We start from the raw sequence: 15536 nt of genomic DNA, 5'->3' as shown, positions 1-15536 counted from the left end.
CTCATAGAAAATTTACCACAGCATCTTAACTGTCCCAGATTATTCCAAAAGTTATAAATACCTCTATGAGTGCTTTAAAGCAAAGAAAGACTAGATAGCTACCCACTCTGCCTATAGGAACAATGCCATCCATACTTCACACAAAATAAAAGCAATATAAATTATTATACTGCAATTTCACGACACATGATAGCAATTTCATCAGTCAAATCTGATGACTCTACCTTCTTTTGGAGATTGACTTTATCTCATCTGAGCCATGAACCAACATGGTTAGAATACTATATTCCAGCAGTAGGGAAATTCAGTTCTAAAAAGTTAATTGTGGGTAGCAGAAAAACATCTCCCTCTCAATATAGGATGTTGAGTCATTGATGTTATTGTCCTCAGTCATGGTCTCAAAGAATTAAAAACTGAATGGACAGCTCCTGATCAAGTATGTTGAAGCTTGGTAAGGCATCCAGAATGAAGCATGGCCCTCCTGAATCATTAATTATTTTAATTAATAATCCTGAGTGATGGGAATGGTGGGTCTTAATTCTAGCTTATATATATGGCTATGGGTGTGCCTAAATGCATGTATGTGTACCTCTTTCAATCAATCTATTGTTTTATAGAATAGGTAGTACCTGGTTCAATAGTAGTAACTGCAAAAGGGACCTTGGAGTCCTAGTGGACCATCACTTAAATATGAGCCAACAGTGTGCTGCAGCTGTCAAGAAAGCCAATGCAGTACTTGGCTGCACTAACAGAGAGATAGACTCAAGATCACATGAAGAGTTAGTACCACTTTATAGTGCCTTGGTAAGAGCATACTTGGAATACTGCATCCAGTTTTGATCACCATGATATAAAAAAAATGTTGAGACTCTAGAAAAAGCAACAGAGATGATTAGGAGACTGGAGGCTATGAAGAACAGTTGCAGGAATTAGGTATGTCCAGTTTAATAAAAAGGACCAGGGATGACATGGTAGCAGTGTTCCAATATTTAAGGGGCTGCCACAAAAAAGCGAGGTCAGCCTATTCTTTACAGCACCTGAAGGCAGGGCAAGAAGCAAGGGATGTAAACTAATCAAAAAGAGAACCAGTCTAGAACTAAGGAGAAATTTCCTGACAGAACAATTAATCAGTGGAATGATTTGCCTCCAGAAATTGTGGATAAAACACCGGAGGTTTTTAAGAAGAGATTGGACAATGATTTGTCTGAAATGGTACAGCGTTTCTTGCTTGAGCGGGGGTTTAGACTAGAATACCCCCGAGGTCCCTTCCAACTCTGTTATTCTGTTATCGATCACTTATCCACCCATTTGACTTATATATGATTGAGACCCTGCTTGATGAATCCTATTATTTGACTAAGAAAACATTCTAATTCTAGAGCCAGATTTAGTAAAATTTGGAACTATACCTCAATGCTCTATATTTGGTTTTAGTGTCCTTCAAGCAACCCTTCCATTCATATCACTGTGGGTTACAATTAAAACTACAATCTATTGCTACTTATTGTTCTCACTTCCAAATTGTATGAATATACAATAAGGTAAAAGTTTCCCCTGTCCAGCCATTACTGACTCTAGGGGATGGTGCTCATCTCCGTTTCTTAGCCAAGGGAGCCAGCATTGTTCTAGGACATTTCAGTGGTCATGTGGCCCACATGACTATACGCTGAGGTGCCCAGATAAACCTATTTATCTACTCGCATTTGCATGCTTCAAACTGCTAGGTGGGCAGGAACTGGGGCAAGTAACAGGAGCTCACCCCATCAGGCTCACACTTGGATCTCGAACCTGGGCTGTCAGTTTCCAGCTGATCAGCTCAGCATCTTTAATGGCTAAGCCAGTGATGGCAAACCTATGGCACGTGTGCCAGAGGTGGCACTCAGAGCCTCTCTATGGGCACGCATGTCGTCGCCCCAGTCCTAGGCCTTCAGCTGGGTTTTATAAAACTTTTTTGCTTTAGGCCTCTGCCGCCATGTGCAAAAAAAAAGGTTCAATCAATCAATCAATTTCAACTTCTCGCGGGGAAAAAATAGATCTTGCAAAGTTGGAATTGATTGAACTTTTTAGTCCCACCCAGTCTGCTGTTACCACTGCAGCCATGCTCACCCAATGGGCCACACCCACCCAATGGGCCATGCCCACCCAATGGGCCACGCCCACCCAATGGGCCATGCTCACCCGGCACCCGACGATACATAAATGGGTTTTGGGTTGCAGTTTGGGCACTCGGTCTCTAAAAGGTTCGCCATCACTGGGCTAGTATTGCGCCTAGTATACATACAGTTCCTATTTAAAATTAAGTTGAATTCAGCAGCTCAAATAATAGGAACTGTTTCATTAGGAAAGGAATTACACATGAATATAGTCTTCCTCTGCTTCTGTCCAGGTTTCATATCAACTTGATGTTTGAATGTTAAATGAAAACAGAATTTCCCCACCTAAAATTGTACCTAAGAGCTAATTTAGTGCATTAGTCCCCAGATGCATATCTGAGAAAACAAAAATTAGCAACTAAAGACAAATTATGAATGAACCTAGAACGACAAGAAACTTTCAGAAGCAATTAAAAAAAGTAAACCAACAGGTACCTAGGCCAGATGGGCTATCAAATCTGCATTAAAATGTTTTTCTTTCACAACCTTTACAAGATATGATAAATTCTATTTTACAAAGTGGGAAAATGCCAAAAACTTGGAAAGAGGCTAATATAATGTTAATACCTAAAGAAGGACAAGACTTGTCTATAGCAAGGAACTATAGACAAATATTATTGTTGAATAATGACTATAAGCTTTTTACAATGATTTTAGCAGAAAGATTGAAAATAATTTTTCAAGACTTTGTTCATGAGAATCAATGTGGGTTTTCCTTTCAAATAAATATGGCACTGATAATCTTTCTAAAAAATTCAATGATATTACTTTGTAACAAATTTATGTGCTATAAGTGCTAATACTATACGTGCTATATTATTTACATGAAATAAGATCAGTTTCCATTGTAAACCAATTGTTTTATGATAATGTGCTTATACTTGACTCCACAGGTCTTACACTGGAAACAATTGTTTGCTTAATTTTTCAAATATATTGCTTAAGTTCTTTTATTAACATGCTAGTGATACACTTCTAAAATGATACATACTAGTGATACACTCAACAACCTAAGATATGTAGATGATACCACGCTAATGGCAGAAAGTGAAGAGGAACTAAAGAGCCTCTTGATGCGGGTAAAGAAGGAGACTGCAAAAGTTGGCTTGAAACTCAACATTAAGAAAACCAAAATCATGGCATCTGGCCCTCTCAATTCCTGGCAAATAGATGGGGAAGAAATGGAGGTAGTGACAGATTTTATTTTTCTGGGCTCCAAGATCACCTCAGATGGGGACTGCAGCCAAGAAATTAAAAGACGCTTGCTCCTGGGGAGGAAAGCTATGGCAAATCTAGACAGCATACTAAAAAGCAGAGACATCACCCTGCCAACAAAAGTGCGTATAGTCCAGGCCATGGTTTTCCCAGTTGCAATGTATGGCTGTGAAAGTTGGACCATAAGAAAGGCTGAGCGCAAAAGAATTGAGGCCTTTGAACTATGGTGCTGGAGAAGACTCCTGCGAGTCCCTTGGACTGCAAGGCGTTCAAACCGGTCAGTCCTAGAAGAGATCAACCCGACTGCTCTTTAGAAGGCCAGATCCTGAAGTTGAAACTCAAATACTTTGGCCACCTAATGAGAAGGAAGGACTCACTGGAAGAAGGGCCTAATGCTGGGAAAGATTGAGGGCAATAGAAGAATGGGACGACAGAGAATGAGATGGCTGGATGGAGTCACTGAAGCAGTAGGTGTGAACTTAAATGGACTCCAGAAGATGGTAGAGGACAGGAAGACCTGGAAGAACGTTGTCCATGGGGTCGCGATGGGTCGGACACGACTTCGCAATTAACAACAACAACAGTGATACACTTCTAAAATGATTTCCCACTAAAAAAAAATCACAGCTATTTTGGAAATGTAGTATCATTAAGAACAATTGCTTTTAAAAAAGAGAAGAGATAATGGCTTGAATCCAGCAGTGCACTTGTGTGCATAAAAAAAAAGACCTTTCATTTGATCTAATAGAGCAGACATGTCAAACACAAGGCCCGGGGGCCAGATGCGGCCCGCGAAGTGGTTTCATGTGGCCCGCAAAGCCATTCTGGAAACAGTGAGGGAACGGCCTCTGTTGCCTTGGCCCTGGTCCGGGTGGCTGGGAGCCAATGTAGTTTTGTGGTGGCCATCTATGCTAAAATGCATTCAGTCTTAGCTCCACAAGGCTGTCTAGAAACAGCGAGGAACCAGCCCCTGCTATGTCAGCCCCGCCCCCTGGGTGCATGCTGGGGAGGTGTCACCCTTTGTGAGGAATGAAGAAATGGACCATGCCTTGGCGCTTGCCCCAGTCCCACCCCCTTCTGTCAGAGACCCTCAGATCTGTCCCACTCCTGCCCAGGTCCCCACAGGCCCCCTTGATGCGAATGATGTAGAGCTGGCCATGCCCACCCAGTAGGCCACACCCATTCCATCCATGCCCACAAGTAGCTGCACCCACCTTGGCCATACCCACCCGGCTCCCGAGGGCAACCACAATGCTGATGCGGCCCTCAATGAAATTGAGTTTGACACCCCTGTAATAGAGGTTCCTATTAACTGAATTGGGTGATATTTGTGAGGTCCTGCTCTCAGGAAGATCATGGAACATTTGGGGGGAAAAATATTCAACAGGTCTATGGGAGTGGGGAGGGTGGAGAAGATAATTAAAAATCACCTATAACCCTCTGATTTCAGCCAATGCTTGTCTATTTATTATGTAGATTTAAAGACTGACTGACTCCAACTGACTCTAGATCAGTGGTTCTCAACCTTTCTAATGCCGCGACCCCATAATACAGTTCCCCATGTTGTGGTGACCCCCAACCACTTATACATCACTGGGTGCCAGGGGCTTGGCCAAAGAAAAGGGGGAAAAATGGCGGACAGCCTTGTTTGGCGACCCCCGTGAAATGGTCGTTTGACCCCAAATGGGGTCCCGACCCACAGGTTGAGAACCACTGCTCTAGATGCTTTGTGTAATTTAATTAGATAAACTGTTTATATCAGGAGTGTCAAACTGCCGGCCCGCAGGCTGGGATGCATCATAGTGAAACCGCGCCCACCCCATTGATTTATGACCACGATTGAGGCCAACAGTTCTGTTGCTAAGTGAGACATTTATTAAATGAGTTTTCCCCCATTTTATGACCTTTCTTGCCACAGGTATTAAATGAATCACTGCAGTTGTTAAGTTAGCAACACAGTTGTTAAGTGAACCTGGCCTCCCCATTGACTTTGCTCGTCAGAAGGTGGCAAAAGGTAATCACATGACCTTGGGACACTGCAACCCTCATAAATATGAAGTGTCTGAATTTTGATCATATGACCATGAGGATGCTGCAGTGCTCATAAATGTGAAAAATGGTCATAAGTCAATTTTTTCAGTTGTGTTGTAACTTCGAACAGTCACTGAATGAACTGTTGTAAGTCAAAGATTACCTGTATTGGCCAAATTTTATAGACCAAAGAGCACTTTTAAAGTAATCTTTCACCAAAAAGTAGAACATTCAGGCTCATATTCCCATAGATTGGTTAAATATTGAATTTCAATTCTATGAATTTTCTCCACTTTCCTATTGAGATAAATTGCTGGTTAGAACTTATGGCCTATTCTTATGAGGCTAACCAATCTAGAATTTCAGACGCTGCAGTGGCATCAGGATTAAGAAGCCAGATAATGCATGCTTAGACTGAATAAACTAGCAAGGAGTACTCTGAGATAAATCAGACTCAGTTCTGAGATTTATAACATCCAATCCAGGGAACTAAGATAACCCACTGTGGTAATAATATGAGTTTGATCCTTTTTATCCCTCAAAACATTCAGCAAGTATTGTTAATGCAACATGATCCCTTAATGTAAGATTTTCATGGATTAAAAAAAAAATATTGAAGAATCAGATTACTTTCTCCTGAAATGACTGCAACATGCTTTCTAATTATGTAGTTCCACGTTTTTCAGTTTTTGGCATTATTGCATGGAATCCCAGTGGAATACTTTGTTGTTGTTGTTAACTGTGAAGTTGTGTCCGACCCATCGCAACCCCATGGACAATGTTCCTCCAGGTCTTCCTGTCCTCTACCATCTTCTGGAGTCCATTTAAGTTCACACCTACTGCTTCAGTGACTCCATCCAGCCATCTCATTCTCTGTCATCCCATTCTTCTATTGCCCTCAATCTTTCCCAGCATTAGGCCCTTCTCCAGTGAGTCCTTCCTTCTCATTAGGTGGCCAAAATATTTGAGTTTCAACTTCAGGATGTGGCCTTTTAAAGAGCAATCGGGGTTGATCTCTTCTAGGACTGACTGGTTTGAATGCCTTGCGGTCCAAGGGACTCGCAGGAGTCTAGTGGAGCTAGCTTGCCCAAAATACCCAGCTAAGATTTATCAAATTTGCTCTAATGAAGAACAATGTTATGAAATAATAACTTTTTCCCAATCACACAATGTGAGCTGCTTTAGTTAACAGAGAACTGTACCATATTACAAGAGACATTTATGATGAAAGATGTCTGATGATGTGTATCATGAGAGAGAGATATACATAATTTTTTGTGGAGACAGGGAGTTTGCCTGAAATGGCACACAGTGATTTTTTTGGTGAGATCTATCAACATTTCTAAGTTTCGACTGAAGCCAGATTCTTCTTTATGCCCTGGAGTACTTGACAATAACACCAAGTTTTTTTTATTCCAAGAGCTAGTTTTATGTATATTTGCAAATTAGAGAATTAATGATTTGGATTTTTCCTCATTGTTATGAGCACCTGCTTTAAAATTCTACACACATACTTCATTGTCAGTTAGGTTTAATGTGAGGCGCCAAAAGTTGCAAAACAATGGCTTTGTTTGGAGAACTAACAATAGAATGGATCCTAGTTTTCTTATCTTAATACCATGACCAAAGAAACCTTTAAGATCCCTGGGCCCTAAATTTTACAAGAAAGTATGCACAATTATTGAGACTTTCTATGCCATATATCTAAATTCTGAAATATACGTCATGCACGCACAAATACACCTCTGCCCTTCTTTCCTGCAGTTTTGTATGTTTATGAAAATTCATGCCCCACAAAGAATGGACCTTTTCATTTTGTCTTGTTCTGACAGAGCCATTCCTCTGGTTTCCACCAACAATGTCTTGGGTTAAGAAGCTGGAAGTATATTATTTTGGTGTCCCAGTCTCATTGGACATTTGGGAAACCATTTGGGTGAGAAATGTCAAATTTACACAAGCACAGAACCTTAGGGAGAATTTTTATAAAATGTTTTATAGATGGCACCTTGATCCACAAAAAATGTCTCTTATGTACCCTGACGTGCAACCCAAATGTTGGAGATGTGGTTATAAGGATGCTTCCTATTATCATATTTGGTGGTCATGCAGAGAGATAAAAGCATTTTGGATCAAAATAGGGTGGAATATCCAGAGAATTTTTAGAAGGAGGGTAAAATTTACTCCGCAATTATTTTTGTTAGGCATTGTTACAGATTGTGATACAAAGGAGGTTGTATTGATGTTAAATTTGATTACAGCCGCTAGGCTGTTAGTAGGACAATATTGGAAGAAGGAATCTTTGCCTACATTGCAGGAATGGTTTCTTAAAGTAGCTTATCTGGCGGAAATGGCAAAGATTTCGGCTTTCTTAAAGCAACAAACGCAAGAGAAGTTCCTTGCTGTTTGGGACAAATGGATAAAATTTATACAATTTAGATTGGGTATACAAAAATATCACATAGCTTTTTTATAAGTTTTATTATATATATATATATATATAGATATTTTATATATATATATATAAATATAAATTTTTTAATTTAATTTTTTATTTTTATTTCTTAATTTTTAATTAAGCCTATATTCTGCTCTGGGAAGCTCAGGGGGGGGAAGGGAGGGTTTTTGTGAGGGGTGGGGGATGGGTTTTTTTTTTTTTCTCTTTTTATATATGTAAGTTTTTTTTTGTATATGTTGTCTTTTGTTTTGTATTGTTTTTGTCTTTTTGTAAAATTTATAAAACTTTCAATAAAAAAAAAGAAGCTGGAAGTATATTGATGGTTGTCTCAGTGGGAGGAATATATCAAAATATTGCTGATTTGTATCGCTTAGCCACACTAAGGTTATTCAAAGAGCAGCAAATCCCCTGGGGCATAACAGTTGGTCTGTTCTTAACCTCAGACTCTTATCTCTCACAGACAGCTTCCAGTTCCTCCCCTTCCCACAAGCCTTGAGGCAATGCAACATAACTGAGGGCTGCCCCCAGTGTGAACAGACAGAAGGGATATGGAGTACACAATGCCTTGCTGCATAGAATTAGGTTGGGGACATAGAAAAGTGTGAAGCAGAGGATATGCTCCATTGCCGGGGCATATGAAATATAGTAATATATTCTTTTCCACTAAATGAACAAGAATTGTTTTACTTCAGGTGCACAACACAACCAGAGACAGGTAATAAAACGCACAAAAAGGTGGTTCCCGTAATGCAGCAGAGCAGTTTACAAATATTTGAAGAAGGTGAAGCAACACATGTTTCCATCTAAGCCATTAAGGCCATCAGGCTGAAAGTCTAACCGTTGGAACAAGACACCAAATTGTACAAAACATAACTATGGACTTCAAAATAATTTCCTAAAATTTAGTGATCATAGTTTCACATTTGGAATTAGTAGATAAAGAGATATACCTACCAAAACTACAAACCATATAAACTTAAATCAAGCTTAATACACAAAAAAGAATGAAAACTATAAATAAAATAATTCCCTTAATACAATTGCAATGGCAGAAATCTACCATATCTTCTGGGACAGAGCATGATAATTTCTTCATTTTGGTCCTACCACTGATAAGATCTTATTGCAAGAAATGACACCTTGTGCCACTGATGGTGGGAACATTCAGAACAAGTCCTCCGATGAGGACTTCAATGTACATGTAAACTGAGAGTTTGAAAGGCACTCTGGTTTAGTAGCTAAGGTGCTGGAGTAGGATTGGGAAGGTGAATTCTAATCCTTTTTTTTTTTATCACATAGGCATAAAAGCCATGAGGTTAGCCTGGTCCATTGTTCCCGCTCAGTAGCAAACCAATTCTTAAATGTTCTCTATAAAATTCATAGTTTTGCCTCTAAAGTCATTAGGAGTTGAGAGCAAAAAAAAAAAAAAAAAAAAAGAAAGAAAGAAAAGAAAAAAAAGAAAAAAAAACCAAATGAAATGGAAAAGAGAAGAATTCAGAGAATAGAGCATTTATTTTATGTGTTGTATCTTAACTATTACACAACATGCCTAAGGCAATTAGGTGAGTTAAATAGCTAATCCAACAATTGAACCTAAGATTTCTTGGGTCTGAGAAACTATTCTATATCAATTTTGAAAGGAGAAATAGTTATCTTAATTTGTTACAATAAAAACAAAGACAAGATTGTGCCATATTGAACCTACCAAATGTATAATAGTGTACAATACCTGTAGACAGTAGCCAACACAGGTTTATGCAATAATACATTTTAAAAACATCCCCAAAATCTATTATAATGTTGCATCATTTATTCACCTCTTTTTCTAGAACAAGAACTTTATTTCCCAGGAATTAATTTAGTGATTTGATTGGTAGGAAAAGGCAGCTTTCATACAAGTAAAGTATAATGACCCCCAAAAGGGGGAAAGCTGTATCCCTTCCAGTAAGTTTGCTCTATAACAAATAATTTCCTGTCCAAGCCTTAAACAGATTCTCTTTGAATAAGCTCATGTACAAAATGGTGGGGGTGATAACATCTAAAAGGCAAATTCAGGTCTTCTACTTTTAGACAAAAAGGAACTCATGAGGCAGTGGAGACAAGACAACCTCATTCTTCCAACACAAAGAGGCTGGGAGATTTTACCTCATGATTCAGCAGCTTTGTGCCAATTTACAGTAAAAAGGGAGAAAAGAGGTGCCTATATGGGAATCAGAGTTGACAAAGTTTTCTTGTACAACTTCCTCTGGCTCTCTGCTGGGTTCTAGCAGGACAGTGCAACTGCATAACATCATGTACAATGAAGAAAGAGAGAAGGAGGGAAATCTGTCATTGATGATGCAAAGATCTCTGTCCTTTTTCTAACATATGCCTGAGGTCCTTCCTTGACTAGATTGTTAAGAAGCCCATTCCTCCTGACAATTCCCATTCTCTTGTTCCATAACTCCAACACTGACAATGTTTGTTTGGCTTTACCCCTAATTGCCTAAGTGTCATAGGAAAGTCATTGTGAACAGTCAATGAAGCAATCAGATGACCCAGGTCATAAATTCTGTAAGTCTCATGATTATGCATATTTTGCTTCGTTCATTTGATACATGCTATAGGCCTTGCATTACTGTACATGGTTATTTCAGTGGTGCACTGGTAGAAAGAAAAAAAATAAAAAAACAGATTTGTATATAATTAAGACACTTGGGTATAGGATTTAGCCCATGCACATAATTTCTACTCAATCTTCTTTTCTCTTTAATAATATATTATGCTGCCCCATCACCAGCTTGAAAGTAAAATTTTATTTATTTTCAAAATCCTTGGAATGGCTCGGCACCTCCAGTTTTAATTCCTATTTCCATGATGTTGGAGCACCATTAATCAATTCATCAAGCCATAATTGAAGCAATCTTGTCTTGTTCTTTTTTTTAATGGCAAAACATCTGGCACCTAAAAGACAAAAGACAGTCAGTGATTCAGAGATTATGCTGGCAGCTTGTCCATTACTCTGTCAAAGACTGGGTTCTGCTAAACATTGCTAGTGAATACAAACTCCTAAAAGCTCTCTAGAAAACTTCATGGGTTTGTTCTTAAAGTCACTAGGATTTGAACCCGTTTAATTAGCATCATTGACTGGAATGTGTATTTTTCATTTATGAGAAGGCAATGACACAAGAGGTCAGCAGACCATGTTTATAAGGACTGGGTTGGACTCAGTTCTGATGTGGAACAAAAAGGAACTTAACATAGTGCAAGGAACAAGCTATTTTTCTTCATAAGGTGGACAGATTCAACTTTTGATACATAAGCTGTTTGACTTTTTGATTGCATGCCCTCTCTATTAACATGTATAATAATATTTCAATATCCTTCATTATCCTCAGTCAATAATGGTTATTCTCAAATTTCTGTTTGTAATGCTTTAAACTATTTGGTGTCTTTCATTTGGGTAAAATTGAAAAAAGGGGTCTTCAATTATATCAAAGAGCCAGTTCTGATGCTATTTTGACTTCATAGGATTATGGAGAACTTTACAATGTTATTTCGTTTAATGTCTCTGGTAAACCACCCAAAGTCACTTAAGTGAAGTAGGCAATGTACAAATTTGATAAATAAATTAAATAAATACATAAATTTTGGATTGTCTGCTTTGATAGCTCCATTTGGTAAAAGTGGATAAAGAGACAAGCTCTGTCATTGTGATGAAAATTGTGTGTATGTATCTCTGTCTCTTTTGCTCTACACTGCAGGATTTCCATGGATTTGTAACTGGAATACATGCCACTATGTCTCCCATACAAAGCTCACCTGGGGACTTCCCACATTGCTAAACAAGGATCTTCTTCAGCATCTCTAGGCCTTCTTAAGAATGTTTTGACTATCCTTAGTCCATTCTCTGCAAATTCATTTGCTTGTGGACATTAGGAGTTTGATGTCATATGTTCAAACCCATCAGGTGGCAATATTTTTAAACAATGGTGTGGTCTGTGATCTATGATCAGAACTTATAGTATGTCCTGTGTAGTGAAGAAAATTTGGAGGTGTTTTATAGTTGCTTGTTCTAACAAGTCCTCTTAATTTGAAATGTTATTACCACAGCATAGTATTTATCATGCAATGTGAACAAGTAATTGTCTGTTGTTTTTCATAGGACTAAAGAAAACCCTCTGTCTGAAGAGTAGGAATGAATCTGGATACATAGTTTACCATAATTACCATTTACTATAACAACACGCAATTTACTATTCCCATGAATATCTCATCCTCTTTCTGGCATGTCAGTTTTGGCATATCTATGACTGGGTGTACTTAACCTAAAATTACTTTAATGCCCTGTTTTGTTGGTATTTTTCTCAAATGCTACCGTATATTTTTTGAAAGTTCAAATATTTCCTTTTGTTCGGTTTAGTATTTGAAGACCTGGATTTTAACCAATGATCATGTTCTTCTGTAGTGTTTTATAGACCAAAGTAGTGTTTTCTTTGTTTGGGGCATATGGAGATTCATCTAGCTTGAAAAATATCTTTGTGTCTGCTAAAGAATTCCAGTTGTGTTGAGTAGTTATAATACTCTCTGAAAGAATTTCTTTAATTCTTTGGAGTCTAAGCTAATTTTCAGATTTCTACTTATCTGGTGAGTTATATAGATGCTTATTTTCCCTGAAAATAAACTGCACCCTGAAAAAAGACCTACCCTGATTTTTTTGGGTAGGCCTAACATAAGCCCTGCTCCAAAAATAAGCCCTAATTAGGACTCCGCCCATTCTGTCCCACCTGGCTTCCACAATGGGTAGGAGGCCACGTGGCACATGCCGCTGCCACAACAAGGTGAGGCAGATGGGGAAGGGGGTGTGTGCTGCTGGCCGCTGCAACAACAAGGTGAGGCAGGTGGAGAAGGGGGTGTGTGCTGCTGGAGGGACTTTCTTCATACTTTGCTCCACAGATCACCTGCCCGGCAGCAGCCATCACCCCCTTCTCCTCCGCCAACTCTCCCGTAGCTTGCGCCTTAATTGGGTGGCACAAGCCTCCCCCCCCGCCTCCCTCTGCCAGCCCTCAGTCGCCACCACTGGAAAAAAAAATCTCACAAGAAGTTGGAAGATCTGACTGAACCTTTTTTAATCCCACGAACTCCATTTCAGCAGGAGAGAAACGCACCAGAGCTGGAAAACAGGTTAGTGTTGAATTTTTTTTTGCTTTCAGGAGGTACTCAGAAGGAAATGGGGCTGCCATTTTGAGAACAGAGAAGGGAGATGTGGGGCGATGCAAGGCAGCAAATAAGTGCTCTTCTCTGCTCTGCATCACTGCACAGATTTCACTCCACTTCCTGTTCTCCATTCTCTCCAGTGATGGCGACAGAGGGCTGGCGGAGGGAGGTGGCGAGGGAGACACAGTGGCAGCAGAGCCTTTTGCCATCACTCCCCCTAACCCTAACCTTTAAGTAGGAGTTACTATGGTATATAATAAAATTCAGGTCTTTTGATCATCTTGCACCAAATACCAAATGTCACCCATTTTGAATGTCAAGGCATGAAAAGTAAAAAGGACTAGGACAATTATGTCTCAGATATTGCTTCAATCTTTTCTCTAACTTTTTGGAATGACAAAATTAATGGTGATTATGATGATGGTAATGATGACAGCAATAATGTAGTTGAACAAAGGGCAGTTGATCTCATGAAATCATAACATCTGAAAGCAGGGTCAGAATTTTCCTACCATATGTTCTACTGCAACAGCACCAATACAGCAAGATCTTACATTCCAAAGGTATTCTGAAATTCTTACCAAAAAAAAAATCATATAGAGAATTCTTCCAGATTTTCATTCAGCTTTTCCACCTGCTCAGTCTTGTCTCTCTGATGTTCAAATGTTTCTCCTTGAAACCACAGAAAAAGTTACTTCTGCTTAGGATGAAAATAGAAATGCTTGAGCAGTTTCATACTCTTGCCTCTGAAAGTTGGAGCAAACATCCATAAGCAGAAGGCCGTACATATCAGCAAGAAAGTCTACTGCAAAACCAAAAACGTAGGAAGCAAGAATGAAAAAAGAAAGTACAATGGGCTGCACAGTTTTATGCACTGTCTTAGCAATTTTCCCAGGCATATACTGTAGCTGTCAACTAACCCATGATTTCCTTGTGACATTCTAAATATATAATCTTAGTGGTCCCTTTTCTTTCAACAAAAACAAGGAGTGTTGTCATACTTTAAAGATAAACAGATTTATTATGTAGGAAGCTTCCATGCACAAGAGGTCAGTCTCTAACTGAACACTTTCTAATTTATTTAGGTTTATGCAGTGGTGGGATTCAAATATGTGAACAACCGGCTCTCTGTGTGGATGCCACTTCTGGAAGTCCATTCTGGGCCTGGGCAACAAAAAATTAGCTGCCAGTTCTGCCGAAGTGGTGCAAACTGGCTGAATCCCACCACTGGATTTATGGCACAATACATCTGAATATTCTTTAGATGCATTGATCCCATAATTCATTACATTTTGATAGATAGATAGATAGATAGATAGATAGATAGATAGATAGATAGATAGATAGATAGATAGATAGATAGATGAAAGAGTGGAAAGACCTGTACCTGGGATATACAACTGCCTTTTTTATAAAGCTGTACAAAAATCTGAATGGAAAATACATCTATTCATTTAGATATACATTTCCAAATGTGCTTTATGACAATACATACATTTTGTTATGTTCTGTTTTCAAAAAATAGCACTATAGATTAAAGTTTTTGTTTTGAAAGATAGACTGTATTAATCTTTGAAGGTGAAAGTTGGGAGGATTCCTGAGAATGTGCACATCTCGTTAAACCATGCACAGTTCTTTACAAATGAAAATAACTAAGTGAAAACCAAACAAACCACATTATACCTTAGCATGTGTGAACTGGGGCATCATGTTAAGCCTTGATGTGGTTGGTTGGTTGGTTTTGGCTTAACCACAATTAACACACCAAATCAAGTTGCTACCCGAAGTTTATGATTTAGCATTTTGTATAATAAGAATCACTAGCTGGAAACCTCAAGGCCATTCTTACCTCTTCCTAATCTCCAGGTACTTTCACAAGATGACTTCAGGACAGTTTAAAAACAGGTCCACAGTTCTATGTTCCCATGATGTTGGCTAATCTTGGCAGCTGAGCTGATTTATTTCTTGCCGAGGTATAACCCAAATCATACCAAAGTAGTATTTCTTTTTGCAACAGTCCAGCTCTACATAGTTTGTGGGTGGCCTGTGGGTGGACTTTTGCTACAGGCATCTCCAGGGTGAGACAAGGAATGGGGTAAATGACAAAATGTGTGCTATGACATCATAATGCAAACCTCTGCCCTTAACATGCTTGTGTGTGTCATTGTGATTCAAGTACTGAAGCTTAGAGCTTGTATCATGATGTCACTATGCATTTTTTTTGACATTTTTGTGTCATCGCAGTTAGAAACAGAAGCCTATTGTCTCATTCTTCCTCCAGGCAGCTTCAGATGATTTAAGTTCCTATAAAAGAAATGCTGGCTTGACTTAAAGGGGTGAAATAGATTACAGTTCTTGATTTTCTCTTTTTTTTCCCTTTGGCAAGGGAAGCAGGGCCATGCAAAGTGTTAGCTGGCTTGGTTTCTTCCTTCTACTCCTTTTGTGTGGATCAAGGATTGAAGGAATGGTGAGGATATGATTGAAGT

The 15536-nt window shown here is 39.0% G+C and overlaps 1 long non-coding RNA gene across 1 annotated transcript; it reads right to left on the bottom strand.

Moving 5' to 3' along the window:
* Positions 1 to 10628: 10628 nt before the first annotated feature.
* LOC120314245 lies at positions 10629 to 15119 on the bottom strand. The gene is made up of 3 exons (XR_005558384.1): positions 14900 to 15119; positions 13632 to 13855; positions 10629 to 10797 (listed from the first exon to the last, which is right to left on the bottom strand). It is a non-coding gene; the product is annotated as an uncharacterized LOC120314245 (long non-coding RNA).
* Between the last annotated feature and the right edge of the window lie 417 nt (positions 15120 to 15536).

This window comes from Crotalus tigris, unplaced genomic scaffold (assembly GCF_016545835.1).
Source record: "Crotalus tigris isolate CLP2741 ecotype Arizona unplaced genomic scaffold, ASM1654583v1 scf7180000017576.4783729, whole genome shotgun sequence".
Classification (NCBI taxonomy): Eukaryota; Metazoa; Chordata; class Lepidosauria; order Squamata; family Viperidae; genus Crotalus; species Crotalus tigris.
The sequence above is the reverse complement of the archived record's forward strand: the minus strand, read 5'-3'. Positions and strand labels throughout refer to the sequence as shown.